Source organism: Somniosus microcephalus, chromosome 5 (genome assembly GCF_052327205.1).
Source record: "Somniosus microcephalus isolate GS21.2 chromosome 5, FLI_Smic_1.0, whole genome shotgun sequence".
Taxonomy (NCBI): domain Eukaryota; kingdom Metazoa; phylum Chordata; class Chondrichthyes; order Squaliformes; family Somniosidae; genus Somniosus; species Somniosus microcephalus.
The window spans coordinates 312,059,177-312,074,315 of NC_140991.1; positions in this window are offsets into that span (position 1 = coordinate 312,059,177).

Genomic DNA, 15,139 nt, shown 5'->3' on the forward strand with positions numbered 1-15,139 from the left:
CTGTGAGTGCTGGTTCTAGACTCTCTCAGCATCTACTCTGTCAATCGCTCTAAGAATTTTATAGCGTAGAAATTCGTCTTGGTTGACGGCGTAAAACGGGCGGTATCGGATCAGCCGCCCGTTATACGCAGCGCCGGAGATTCAGTTCCATTTCAGGCCGATACCGCCGATTTTTTGCCACTGCCTCAGATGAATTTCTAGGCCTATATGTTTGAAATGGGAAACACTTCCAACTAATTGAGTGTCTTCTTCTTAGGCAGCCCCTCGGAACCGAGGATGACTTGCTTCCTCATTAAAAATGAGTTCGCAGGTGATTGATGAGTCCAATGCGGGACCTATAGTCTCTGTCACAGGTGGGGCAGATGGTGGTTGAAGGGGCGGGTGGGTGGGGTGCTTGAGTTAATGTGCGCTCCTTCCGCTGTTTGCGCTCAGCTTCCGCTTGCTCCCGGCGAAGAGACTCGAGGTGTTCGGCGCCTTCCCGGATGCTTCTTCGCCACTTTGTGAGGTCTTGGGCCAGGGATTCCCAGGTGTCGGTGGGGATGTTGCACTTTTGCAAGGAGGCTTTGAGGGTGTCCTTGAAGCGTTTCCTCTGCCCACCTGGGGCTCTCTTGCCCTATCGGAGCTCCGAGTAGATCACTTGTTTTGGGAGTCTCGTATCGGGCATGCGGACGATGTGGCCCGTCCATCGGAGCTGATCGAGCGTGGTCAAAGCTTCAATGCTGGGGATGTTGGCCTGAACAAGAACACTGACGTTGGTGCGCCTATCCTGCCAATGGATTTGCAGGATCTTGCAGAGGCAGCTTTGGTAGTACCTCTCCAGTGCTTTGAGGTGCCTGCTGTACGGGGTCCATGTCTCTGAGGCATACAGCAGGGCGGATATCACTGCTGCTCTGTAGACCATGAGCTTGGTGCTGGGCTTGATGTTCTGGTCTTCAAACACTCTCTTCCTCAGGCGACTGAAGGCTGCACTGGCACACTGAAGGTGGTGTTGGACTTCGTCGTCGACGGCTGCCCTTGTTGACAGTAGGCTCCCGAGGTATGGAAAGTGGTCCACGTTGTCCAAGGCATTGTCATGGATTTTGATAATCGGGGAGCAGTACTATGTGGCGGGGGCAGGTTGGTAGAGGACCTTTGTCTTACGGATGTTTAGTGTAAGGTTGCATTCACAGCACGGTTGTAGCATCGGTATTAAGAGGTTTACACTCCAGAAGTACTGAGGTTATGGTGTAAATTCAGCCTTGGATATGGAGTCAGTACCTGTAAGGGGTTCTTAGATCGCAGAGGCTTCTCTCTCTAGAGGCCTCTCTCTCTTGCACAGTAAAACCTTGTGTGGTTCGACCCACTCGCCCCTTAGGTTCTATACACTAGCCTTTGAGGCAGGAACCACAATGTAGAGAATACTCTATAGACCAGGTTTAATGAAAACAAAATGAAATTTTATTGCAAAAAGGAACACATTGAATGTAAGCCAATAAGGTACATGGGAGGGAAAAACAAATCATAATATAGTACTAACCAACATATATACAGGCATGTTATACTTTACAAAAGTCATCTCGAAATGGGGAAACACACGGAACATCGAGAGACAACAACTCATAATTAAATTATACCCAAAATGCCCACCCGCTAAGCCTAGCTAGATCAGATTATGAGGGGCCAGAAACATGCTCACCAATCCAATTTGAAAGTATAAGATTTTGAAATGTCTGCGTTTTGATCCTCTCAGGCGTCCTGTTTCCACGTGGTCAACGCTGCGGGCTGCGACACTCTCTCTTCTTCCTCGAGGTGAAGGTCACGGACAGGCTGGATGCTGGCAGGCCTGGACGTCGGCGTGGACGGAGACCAACTGTTTGACTATTGTCATATAGGTTTCTTCGCAGAGCCCAGCCGTTTTACCATTTACATCTAGGTTTCTTCTGGAGAGCTACTGTCCTTTGTCTCGTCAACGGCCCATGGTTTGTCGATGATCTCCCGATGGTTACCCCGGAGCTGGACGCAGACTCGAATCACCTTCTTGACTGGTCTCCGGATCGACGTTCCTCCACGGCTCTAGATAAGGCAAGCTATTTAAGCCAAGCTGCGCCACGCTACGTTATCCTCCTGCTATGTTCCAAAAAGCTGCAAAAGCCTGCAAAAGCTCCCAAAAAGCTACCAATGGCTACCCCGGGACTCCAGTTATACTTCTCAAAGAAGCCCTTATCTCCCACCAAATCAAGGTTAGTCTTTGTTTAACTTTTGGCGGGCTTGTAGCACAGCGGGGTAGTCTTTGTTTTTAAAGTATCTTCGGGATGGCCGGTAACTGCCATCTCTGGTCTGGAACGACCCTGTATTGTCTTTAATGTCCTTCTGATGTCTTAAACGGTGCTTGATGTTCCCCCTATGAATATGAAACTGTTTCCCTTTGTCTGGGTAAACATTTTGATGGCCTTTTTCTGTAAGCCGATCTAATCGGATCTGCATCCAATCTATATGTATGGGGCTCTGTCTGGTTTTGTTTTCCCTGAAACTGCCTTCCAGAACCTACTGTGGGCTGAATCCACAAAAAGCTGTCTGGGGACTGCAGGAACCATTTTAAAGTGCCCCAAAAGCTGGTCACGGGGTCTGGTGGCCATGTTGTGTGTCCCTTTTTTTCTGGGCTTCTTTTAAAACAGTCTTTAAAAGTTAAGGCCTTTTCTGCCAATAGACCCTTATAGGACAATGTTCAATTTTGCGAATTCTACAGTCCGCCCTGATGATACTATAACTTGCTTGAAGTATCATAATTCTGGGTGAGCAAAATTTTCTGACTCCCCATAATCAAACCATCCCCTGTATTTACCTATCTATGACCCCACGACACATGCATTTCCCATTTCAGAAAACCTACAGTGTACATTAAGCATCTATAGATGGCAATACATTGGAATTAAAATCTGATACACACATTTCCAGTCATGGAGGGGGGCCTAATACCCCTACACCACCTGGTTCATACATACTATTTTTATTAACAACACAACCTAAAAACTTCAATAAAGTAATGAAGAAAGAACATACACACACAGAATCACACATGAATACAATCAAAAAATAGAGGAGGGAGGGAAACTCTAACTTTATACACAGCAGCAGAAATCTAAACGGGTGTTTCTTCGTCTACCCGCACATAATGCTCCCTCCATTCTCCCCTGTTCTCATACTTCTGGAAACGTTTGTCCCTCTTACAATGCACAAAGAGTAAATAAATCACGATAAAAATCTGTCATACTACGAGGATGTGGGAGGCTATCCTAATCCAAGAAGGGACTTCTATAATAGTGAACAGGTCCCACCACTGTGGGGTCGCTATATCCAATATGTCTGCCCCTATTTCTAATGTCTTCTGCTCCAGCGTGTAAAAATGTTTCTGTGAAATGGCAATGGCTTTTAGTATCTTGGTGAGGTTTTCAGGGAGAGGGGGAATGATATAGCCAAAATGTGCAACGAATCGTTGCAGATCGGTGAAATTTTTCTTGACAGTGAGGTGAACAGTGGAAGGTTCAGGAATGGGGACAATTCGCTCTTGGGCCACTTGAATTTCTGCCTTGGGTTTGAAGCAGAAACTGCTGTCACTGACCGGACACCAGCCGTGCTGTCCATGTTGGTAGCGGGGCACTGCAGTGGTGACATAGTATGTCCCACCTCCTATATATGCCACCTGTGGGGGCACATGGCCTTGTGACATTGCCTCCATGGTGCAATTTATAGGCTTCGCGCCAGCAGTTCTGAACCTGCACTGTGGTTTCGAATAGGCATTCAAGTGCTGGGGACACAGGATGATGTGTGCTCCCTGGCTCCGGCACCCCGAGAGGTCGGTACCAGTCATTGCATGCTCCCATCGAATGACGTATGGTGGGACCGCTGTATAGCGAATATGTGCACCCCCTTGAATGACTCCAATGTTCTCCACCCTGTATACCGGGGCGGGTTTAGCTGTTTTTCCCTTAACCGGCATTCTTACCACTATACTCATAATGGTGTGATTAGACCGCCCACAGTCCACTCGGACTGGGTAGGCCTCTGATGCTAGTCTGAGCTGGCACGGACTTAATGCATTCTCAAAAGGGTGGAGAGCTACGAGGTGCTTATTGCCGATCCAGGAGGGGACCAAACCTTGTTTTAAATCCTTCAGATTACTGCGGCCCTCGCCCAGTAACCACGCCCCATACAACACACACGCTTCATTCTGCGCAGCCTGATCTGACGCATTCGATCCTCTCTGATGAGAGCATTTACCATTTTAGCGTGTTTCTCCAGCTCAGCTATAATTTCTTTTAAGTGTAGTGTCATGGCCTGGTCCTCATGTAACTCAGAACCCACTACCTTATTCTCATCTGTCAGTATCTTTCTTAACCGCCCTTTTAAATCACTGGTCTGAGTCTGCAGCTCCACGTCATCCAGAGTGTTGATGACGGAAGTCCCTGTGTTAAAAGCTGTAAAAATATCATTGACTGTACCCATTCTTTGTCTCCCTACCCTGTCCAAGACCTCATGTGGTGTGGTGTACAGTCCGGCTCTGTCAACATCGGCAAAGTCGAACTCATAAAATTGTCTGAACATGTTTGTTAACAGGACCTGGTACAATTGCTCCGTTTCCTTGGGGCACCACTCTGGCAATTGCACCTCGGTGAGGTTTAAAATCACCGAGGCCACCGCGTAGTGCACCCCTTGGTACAGCACCTGACCTGTGGGTACCAATACCAGTCCGTTCCCGGGTCCCTTGGTAGTGGTGGGGCACCCTTCCTTGTGGGCTTTGGCTACCGGAATCGTGGGCAGGGGCTTGCGGGGGCGGGTGATGTGCTCAGTGGAATTCACCGGGATCTGAGAGTATGGGACTCCGCACACCCGTGTGCTGACGTCCCACCTCATCCCTTTCCCAGCATCCTGCCACTGTCTTTGGAAAGAGATGGAGACGCCTGTGGGGCAGATGCGTTCTGAGCCCCACATACAGATGTAAATCCCCTCATCTGGTTCCCACCATTTGGCCCAACAGACACTCAATCCCCCATGAGTCCCCGTAATAGTCCGATGGGTATTGTTACCCAGTCGCTCCAACACGACCGTGGAGTTTTTCATGGTCTTGCTCAGCTTCTTGAGCCACCACCATCTGTCCAAAGGAACATGTCCGTTACACACCAAACAAATCTTCCTTCCGACGGTGATGCTGACTCTTGGCACGATGATCCTCACCCTGGGACACATTAGAGAAGTCTCTCTGTATGCAAATCCAGACTGGCTGGAGTATTCCGTAGAGTTCGACCCCAGCCATCCTGGCCACCTCCCTTCATGGAAATAGGTAGCTGTTTCTTCAACGTCCCGTACCCCTGTCACATCAGTCGCGATGGGGGCTGTGTCCCCGGAACATCCATATACTATGGAGTCCTTGGTGTAGCCCCGATAGGCCAAGCTACACCTGATCACCGCGAACACGATGAGAATCCTCTCCATGGTACCTTTGGTTCCTGCAACAGATTAAACGATACAGCCAGGCTCCCGAGAGATTCTGGCCTAGGTGAAGGCATGATCGGGTCTTTCGACCTCGATCCAAAACAAACACACATGCTGGGCAGATTCTTAAACTATTCCTTATGACACCCATCACCTTATAAATTTACACATCTTGGGCTAGATTTTCAGTATAGACAGTTTTGGGGCGCTAACCTTAGCGCCCGCCCGAAGTTAGCGCCCGCCCCAAAGTAGCGCCCCGTTGCCGGAAATTCAGTGGCTTCGCCCTAAGAGATTGGTGGAGCGCTAAAAGAGGCGTTCCACTCCTATCTTTAGGCGCTAAGCCGGCGGTCCAGAGGGATAGCGCCCAGGCGGGGCGCAGCGCGGGTGCGGTCATTTTTGGACTGACAGCAGACCCTGTGGCGCCGACCAGCTCTTAAAGGGGGAAGGGACGAATTGGTCTGCTGCCACGCCCTGCACACTGCAGCCTTGCAAAGAGGCCTCAACACTGCTGCTCAGCCCCAGGGAGTCATGAGTCATGGCAATGCCAGAGAAGGCCCGTCAGCGTGCCCTGCGCTTCTCAGAGGGTGATCTGGACATAATGGTCACAGCTCTGGAGGTGAGGCGCAAGATCTTGTTCCCAGAGAGTGGGAGGAATCCAACCCACCACGACTACACCAAAGCCTGGAAGCAGATCGCCCAGAGGGTGACGTTCACCGGCGATGCCCCCAGGACCCACAAACAATGTCGTAAAAAATACAACGATCTGACCAGGATTGTGAAGGTGAGTAGCCTTTCCAGTCTCCTCCTCATTCTTGCATGTACACCTGACATGATGGGCAAAGGGAGCTGAAAGTCCTATTGGCCAGCCCTCAGCCAGCAGCATTGGGACAGTCATGAGCATCACATGGCCATTCGGCACTCTACACTTTGTCCAAGCTATTCCACCATGGGAGGCAGTGCACACTACATCAGGGCTTCACTCTGTCCAAGCTATTCCACCATGGGAGGCAGTGCACACTACATCAGGGCTTCACTCTGTCCACGCTATTCCACCATGGGAGGCAGTGCACACTACATCAGGGCTTCACTCTGTCCAAGCTAATCCACCATGGGAGGCAGTGCACACTACATCAGGGCTTCACTGTGCACTTACAGCCCGTCCTTTCTCTTGCAGGCTAAAGTAGCGTTTAATCGCCAGGCGCGTGCCAGGGGTGGCCGCGCCAAGCTGCAGAAGCTCACTCGGCTGGAGGAGCGCGTGTGTGTGCTCATGGGAGCCCGTGTGATTGTCCCCACAGCGTGCGGAGTATCCGACCCTCCACTGTCCGGCAATGGTAAGGACCCCGCCTTTTGGCCCTCTCGCGTCGCACTGGCCCATCCGAGCTACCTCCTTTGCCACTGTCCCACCAATGCGCTGAATGCCACCAGTCCTAACTCCCTCGCTGACGCCGTCTCCTCACTCTGAAGCTACTCTTGTGCATTCCTGCTTTCAGCTGGTGACGACCAGGACCCTGAAGCTGCCAGTGACAGCACCTCCGACCAGGAGGAGGAGGAGGAGCAAGCCGGACCTTCGGGGGAACAGTCACGTCCCGCAGGAGAGGAGGAAATGCTTGACACCTCCTCACTGGACGAGTGCCTGGAGGAAATGTCGCAGGGCAATGCAGCTTCTGGGACCAGTGGCGTCCAGCCACCCAGGAGCCGTGCGCGTGGCCCGCGGCCTTCCCCCCAAAGGGGGGAAGGATCAGAGGGGAGTGCTGCTGTTCGGCACACTCGCCGCCACCAACGCGGCAAGGGTCCCCTAGTTCGGCCCCCTCCTCCCCAGCGGGAGAGTCGCGACTCCAGTCCGGACACCTTCACCTCGGAGGAGGTGCGGAAGCTGGATAAGATGGCCGAGGATTCGGACTGGCGCCACACGGAGATCATGAGCGTGGTGGGGCGCATGCCTGAGGCCATCGAGTCGCTGGCGACCAGTGTGCGCGAGTTCGGGGCAGCAACTGCCGCGAGTGGCCGCATGCTGACTGATGCTGTCAAGACCCTGGTGGCTGTGATGCGCGCGCACACCAGGACCACAGGGGCACTCACTGCTGCCACACGCGCTGTCTCAGGCAGGCATCGCCAGGGCAGCCGCCGCGCTGGACCATCCCAGCAAGCCGCCCCTCGGCTGATTGTTGCGGATCCTGCAGTGCGGGCCCGGCCGAGTGCCACCGCGCCACAGCACCAGCCAGCGCATCCCACACGCCAGCTGGCCCACATTGCGCCATCCGTCGCCGCCATTTCCCCACTGGGGCGTCAAGGGCAAGCGGCTGCAGCTGATGGTGGCCAGGCTCAGGTGCGCCACTCAGCAGACGGCCCCTCGAGGCCCAAACGCCGTGTAGGCCGCCCCCCAGCGGCATCTGGCGGAAGGGCATCTGAGCCTCAGGCACCTTCCCCCAGCCTCGCAGCAGCCACTGGGCAGAGCTTGCGAAGGAGCAGCAGGCCGGGCAGGGGAGGCAAAAGGCTGGGCAAGGTCTCGCCCTCGCGGGCCACTCAGTAGAGGGTGTGGGCAGCTTTCCTTTTATATGGCAGTGGCCATCTTTATTTTGCCCATGGTTGTGTTGTTGGAGGGCTTATTTTTTGCGTTAGGCCGACGTTGAGGCCCGGTTTGAAGAAAGGTGGAGTGACTCCTCCCCAGTTTGTGGGAGTGAGTCATTTGTTGGGCTTTTTGTGGGGCCCATTTATTGTTTTTGGGGATTCATGTGGGAAGGGCTTTTCATTTTTGTGTAATAAAAAATTATCTTTATTCATGCAGTCTCCATGGTTGTTGTTCTTAGTGTTTGTTGGCTTCGCCGGCTGAGGGCTTGCGGAGCGGCTGCATTCATCTTCCCTCATGGCCCCTGGCCATTCCCTGACAGGGGGCTTAGAAGTACCGTGTAAGAAGGTGGCGTCGTGCGGCCCTTGGCCCTGGTCGCTCCCTCCTGGGAACGTACTCCTGCTCCTCCTCCTCCTCCTCCTCATGCTCCTCCTGCTCCTCCTCCTGAGGTGCTGGTCCAACGTCAGGTGGCAGTGCCTGAGTCCTGCGGATAGCCAGGTTGTGTAGCATGCAGCAAACCACCACAAATTGGGAGACCCGGTCCGGCGAATACTGGAGAGCTCCTCCGGAGCGATCAAGGCAGCGGAACCACTGCTTGAGGACCCCAATAGTTAGCTCGATGATGTTGCGGGTGGTTTGATGGCTCTCGTTGTAGGCCTCTTCAGCAGCGGTCCTGGGCGCGCGGAGCGGGGTCATGAGCCAGGTGCACAAAGGATAGCCTTTGTCCCCGAGTAGCCATCCTCTTGGGGGAGGCTGTGCCTGGAACATGTCATGCACAGTACTCTGCCGCAGGATAAAGGCATCGTGGCTGCTGCCTGGGAAGCTGGCATTGACTGCCATGATGCGCTGCTTGTGGTCACAGACCAGCTGCACATTCAGAGAATGGTAGCCCTTCCTGTTGCGATACTGCTCGCCATGCTCCAGAGGGGCCCGCAAAGCCACATGCGTACAGTCAATGGCGCCCTGCACCAAGGGGAATTCCCCGAGTCTGGATAATCCCAATGCGCGCTGATGCTGGCTCTCCAGGGCCATGGGGAAGGAGATGAATTAGCTTCTCCTTCTGAACAGTGCTTCGGTCACCTGGCGGATGCAGCGATGCGCGCCGTACTGGGAGATGTTTGCTATGTCCCCAGCAACGTATTGGAAGGAGCCGGTGGCATAGAAGTTCAATGCCACCGTCACCTTCACTTCCACCGACAGAGACGTCCTGCACCTGAGCTTTGGCCGCAGATCTCGGCGAAGCAGGTGGCAGATCTCTGCAATCACCTCCTTTCGGAATCGGAGCCTTTTAACACATCGCGCGGCACTCATGTTTAGGTAGGAGCGCTGCTGGCGGTATAGCCTGACTGGGTAAGGCCTACATGGCCGACGCCTGTAGCCCCCTCTGCCTCTAGCCAGGGCTGCCCCTCTCACAATGCGTCTGCGAGCCCTACGGACATGGAGCTGCAGCTCCGCGTTGGCACCCCATGCAACCCCCATCAAATCCTGGCAAACACTCAAATTTCCAAAAGGCCACTTGCAGCGCTCTGGCCTGAGTCCAAAAATACCTGGCTCTTGCTGCTTGAAACCAGTTAGCTATCCTCCTTGTTGTGTCTCCAGAAATGCGTTGCACAAGAGTGTTTTCTGAAAAAAGGCTGGCCTTTATACTGGAGAGTACGTCCCCTTTAATTTGCGCCCCCCCGGGGCCCGCGCTGGTTGTGTTGCGTTCCTTTTTCCAAACGCTCCGGCCGCCAGCCGCACAATGGGGCGGTCCGACTGAAGTTTGGAATCGAGGCGCACAAAGGGCGTTGCACGAGGATGTGACGTCATTTTCTGCGCGCGCATCCGGGCGGGCGCTAAACTTTGCGCCGGCGCTAACGGGCAACTTAATTTGGGGCGGGGCGCAAACTGCGCTGTGCCCGGGCGCTACACGCATAGCGCCCGAAAAACACTTCTCTTAAGGCGCTAACTGCTGGCGCAAGCGACTGAAAATCTAGCCCCTTATACTTAACCAAACTTAAACTTAATTAAACTTATGTACAGTGCCGCCCGTCCCCGGGCGGCCTACCTAATCCCTGTTCGGACTGCAGCTCACCGCTCCCTGTGGCGGGGCCGCACTGACCTGTAGCTTGAGTCCCCTGCAGCCTTTTGCTGCCAATTGGGGACTGCGTCTTTCTAGGGACTTCCCAAGTCGGTGTCTGCTGAAGTAGGGGGAATCTGGCCAGAGCTTTACTGGCTGAGGCGTTCGAGACGACCTGTGAGGGGGTGCCTTGGGCGAGGCTCCCTTAGCGAGTGGACCTGTGGTTGGCACTTTAGCCCTCACAGCCCATGGCTCGACCACGACTGCCGGCTTCGGCTCCCTTCCCTCAGAATCCGCCCCTTTGGGATTTGGGTCTGTGGCAGACGACTCCTCCCTTTTAGATCCGTGTATTTTTGATGTAGTGTGTCCTTCAATAACTAGACACGAGACTGCAGGAACAATCAACAGGTATTTACTGGATGAGGGTTACTCTAAAACTAACGTACAGATCCCTACTCAGGGTTTATATACAGGTGTGGTCACTGCCGGTACTACAGTATACAGGAGCTGTAAAAAGCAGTTCTCCCCTTAAAGGTACATACACTACAATTACTCCCCTTTTAGATTGACAGCACCATAACATTCATTTAACAATTAACACTTTTAACATGCACATTAACTGAAAATAGCCCATTTATAAATTCAGTCTTTGAGCCGGCTTCCTGATCCTTTCTGGATAGCGCCTTTCCTGAGTGTCTTGTTCTTGGTGCGGAGGCCCCCTGTCGTCAGTTGGTTCATCAGCTTCCGATGCTACTGTTTCTGGGGTAGATGCTACCTGTATGTCGGGTCCGTCACCAGGTGCGCGAGACATGGGGTTGACTCGTTCCTGTGACTCTAGGATTTGGTCGACATGGCGTCTCACAATGTTCTCCCCAACATCCACTGTGTACATTAGTGGCCCCTGCTGTGTGCATATCGTTCCTGGTTGCCATTTCTCTGTTCGGTAGTCGCGGGCCAAGGCTGGTTGCCCTACATTGAAGCTCCTTGTCAGCTTCTCATTGATGTGCTGGAATTGCTTATGCTCAACATCTCTTCCTACGTTTGGTCTGAGCAAATCCAGACGAGATCTCAACCTGCGGTTAAAGAACATCATGGCCGTGGTCTGGTTGGTGACTGCATGTGTCGCATTTCTGTAGGCTAACAGGAAATTGTCCACCTTATGCTGCAGTGGGATGTCATCATCGCACATGGCCCTTACTGCTTTCTTAAAGGTTTGTACGAACCTCTCAGCCAATCCATTTGTGGCTGGATGATACGGGGCGGATGTGTAATGCCTTACCCCATTCCTTTTCATGAATCTTCGAAACTCTTTGGACACAAACTGTGGTCCGTTATCAGAGCAAATCTGCTCTGGCAAGCCGCTCCTGGCAAATATGGTCCGTAGGACTGCAATAGTTTTCTCCGTGGTGGTGGACGACATTTTGATCACCTCAGGCCATTTTGAGTGCGCATCCACGGCTATTAGAAACATTGGCCTAGAAATTCATTGACTCCACTTTTGGGGCGCTAAAGTGGGGCGTCCGCTAAAGTTAGCGTCCGCCTCCAAATCTAGGCCACTTCTCCGATATTCATTAGCTTCGCCCTACTAGTTCGGGCGAGCGCTAAAACTGCTGTTGGACGCCTTCTTTGGGCGCTAAGCCGGAGGTGGTGATCGATAGCCCCTAGGCCGGGCGCAGCGCAGGTGCGGCCATCTCGTGACTGACAGCAGACACCCTGGCGCCGGCCAGCTCTTAAGGGGGAAGGGTCGACTGTGTCTGCTGCCACGCCCTGGATAGTGGAGCCCTCCAGCTAGGCCTGAACACTGCTGCTGGACCCAAATAGCGCCTGCAGACATGGAGAAGGCCCGTGAACGTGCGCAGCGCTTCTCAGAGCGTGATCTGAGTGTGCTGCTTGCTGCTGTGGAGAAGAGGCGCCATGTTTTGTACCCGGACAATGGCAAGAAGGCGACGGTCCGCGTCTACAGGTGAGCCTGGAGGCATGTCGCCACCAAGCTGTCAGCCAACAGCGACGTCCCCAGGACCGGTGCCCAATGCCTCAAAAAGATAAATGACCTCACACGCATTGTCAGGGTGAGTACCCTTTCCAATGACCTCCTCATCCTTGCATGTGCACCTCACATTATGGGCAAAGGGACCTGAAAGCTCTAATGGCCAGCCTTCATCCAGCAGCTATGGCACAGGCATGAGCATCAATTGCACATTCTGCACTGAACACACTGGCCAAGCTATTCCACCATGGGAGGCAGTGCACACCAGATCATGGCGACACACTGGCCAGGCTATTCCACCATGGGAGGCAGTGCACACCAGATCATGGCGACACACTGGCCAGGCTATTCCACCATGGGAGGCAGTGCACACAAAATCACGGCAACACACTGTACTTAGAGGCCGTCCTTTCTCTTGCAGGCCAAGCTGGCGAATAATCGCAGGAGCTGGACTGTGACCGGGGGAGGACGACCCCATTTCCAGCCACTCACCGACCTGCAACATCGCGTGGAGCGCCTCATGGGTCGCCGGGTGATTGGGCCCGTGGCATGTGGAGATGCCGACCCTGTTCTGGGAAGCAATGGTAAGGACATCACCTTTTGCACCTCTCTCGTCCCACTTGCGCATCAGATCTACATCCTTTGCCACTGTCCGACCAATGCGCTGAATGCCACCACTCATGCATCCCGTACTGACGCCCTCTCCTCACTCTAAAGCTACTCTTGTGCCTTCCTGCTTTCAGATGGTCAAGAGGAGGTCCCTCAACTTGCCAGTGACAGACCCTCCGAGGAGGAGCAGGAGGAGGAGCAAGAGGATGGCGGCCCATCAGGGGAACCCTCAGCCGCGGCCACCCAGGCCAATGTAGGGGACACGTCTTCCCGGGAGGGCAGCGTGGCGGAAGTGTCGAAGGGGAGGGGAGCTCCTGGGACCTGCGTGCTGCAGAAAGGCGGGAGGGGGGTGGAAGCTCGGCGGCCTTCTCCCCAGAGGGGGGATGCGTCGGAGGGGAGTCCAATTGCTGGGCCCAGTGGCCTCCAGCAACGCAGAAAGGGTCGGGCAGCTCAGCGGCCTTCTCCCCAGAGGGAGAGTCCGGCCTCCAGTCAGGAGATGCTCTTCGCCGAGGAGATGGAAGGCCTCGAAGACTTATCCACGGACTCGGAGCGCCGGCACACGGAGCTCATGGTGGTAGTGTCACGGTTGCCTGAGTCCATCGATTCCCTCTCTCGGAGTGTGGCCGAGTTCGGGCCCTTAGAGGCCACCAGTCGGGCGGAATACCGGGCAGATCTTGCAGCGACTGGCCAGGTGATTAGTGGTGCCGTCCAGTCACTGGCTGCCCTGCTGCGGGCAGTGAACAGGTCAACACGGGCACTCACTGCTGCCACACTCACTGTGTCTGCCAGGCATCGCCAGGGCACCCGGCGCGCTGCAGCAGCACATCGGTCTGTCCCTCGGCAGATTGGTGCGCATGCTGCAGTGCTGGCCCGGGCGACTGCCAGTGTCTCAGGTGACCAGCGAGCGCCTGCCATCCGCCAGCTTGCCGCCATTCCTGCAGCCGCCACTGCCACTCCCCCAGTGGAGCTGCCAGGAGCTGCTGCAGTGACTGATGCTGGCCAGCCACAGCTGCAGCAATCAACAGCCGGCCGCTCGACGCCCAGACCTCGACTAGGCCGACCCCCAAGGGCATCTGCCGTCACGACATGTGCCCCTCAGGAGTCTGCCCCCAGCCTTGCAGCAGCCAATGGCCTTACTTTGAGGCGGAGCAGCAGGGCGGGCAGGGGCCAGCCAAAGATGGCCAAGGCATCGCCCTAGCGGGCCAAATATTCGAATGTGTGGCCATTTGTGTTTGATTCTTGAGGCCGAGAATTGGATGTTAGTTTTTTGAAGGCCGATGATGTGATGTTTGTTTTGGACGAAGGCCGACAATGACGGCCATTTTAGTTGCCCTATTTTGTTAATCCTCTCCAGATTGTGGGAGCGAGTAATGTGTTTGAGTGTTTTTTGTGGGTTTCCTCTGTTTTTGGTTTTCATGTGGGAAGGGCCCAGAGTTTGTACAATAAAGCATTTTATTTATTCACATTGTCCATGTTTGATCTTTGAAGTGTTTGTTGCCTTAACCGGCTGCGGGCTTGCGGAGCGGCTGCAATCATGTTCTATCATTGGCGCAAGCCATTCCCTGACAGGGGGCCTAGAAGTGACGTTCAATAACCCGATGACGGGTGGCCCTTGGAACTTGTGCGTCCCTCCTGGGCTGGTACTCCTCGTCCTCGTCGTCCTCATGCTCCTCCTGCTCCTCCTCCTGAGGTGGTGGTCCAACATGAGGTGGCAGTGCCTGAGTCCTGCGGATAGCCAGGTTGTGCAGCATGCAGCAAACGACGAAGAATTGGGAGACACGATCCTGCGAATACTGGAGGGCTCCCCCGGAGCGATCGAGACAGCGGAACCGTTGCTTGAGCACGCCGATTGTTTGTTCTATGAGGTTCCTCGTCGCTTGATGGCTCTCGTTGTATGCCTCTTCAGCAGGGGTCGTGGGCGCGCGGAGCGGGGTCATGAGCCAGGTACACAAAGGATAGCCTTTGTCCCCGATAAGCCATCCTCTTGGGGGAGGCTGTGCCTGGAACATGTCAGCCACAGTTGTCTGTCGCAGGATAAAGGCATCGTGGCTGCTGCCTGGAAAGCGGGCATTGACAGCTAGGATGCGCTGCCTGTGGTCACACACCAGCTGTACATTGAGGGAATGGTAGCCCTTCCGGTTGCGGTAATCCTCGGCATGCTCAAGAGGTGCCCGCAAAGCCACATGCGTGCAGTCAATGGCGCCCTGCACCATGGGGAAGCCCGCTATTCTTGCAAACCCCAGTGCATGCTGCTGCTGCTTGTCCAGGGTCATGGGGAAGGAGATGAGTTGATGTCTCCTTCTGAAAAGGGCTTCGGTCACCTGGCGGATGCAGCAATGCACGGCGAACTGGGAGATGTTAGCGATGTCCCCAGTAGCGGATTGGAAGGAGCCGGAGGCATAGAAGTTGAGAGCCACCGTCACCTTCACTGCCACCGACAGAGACGTCC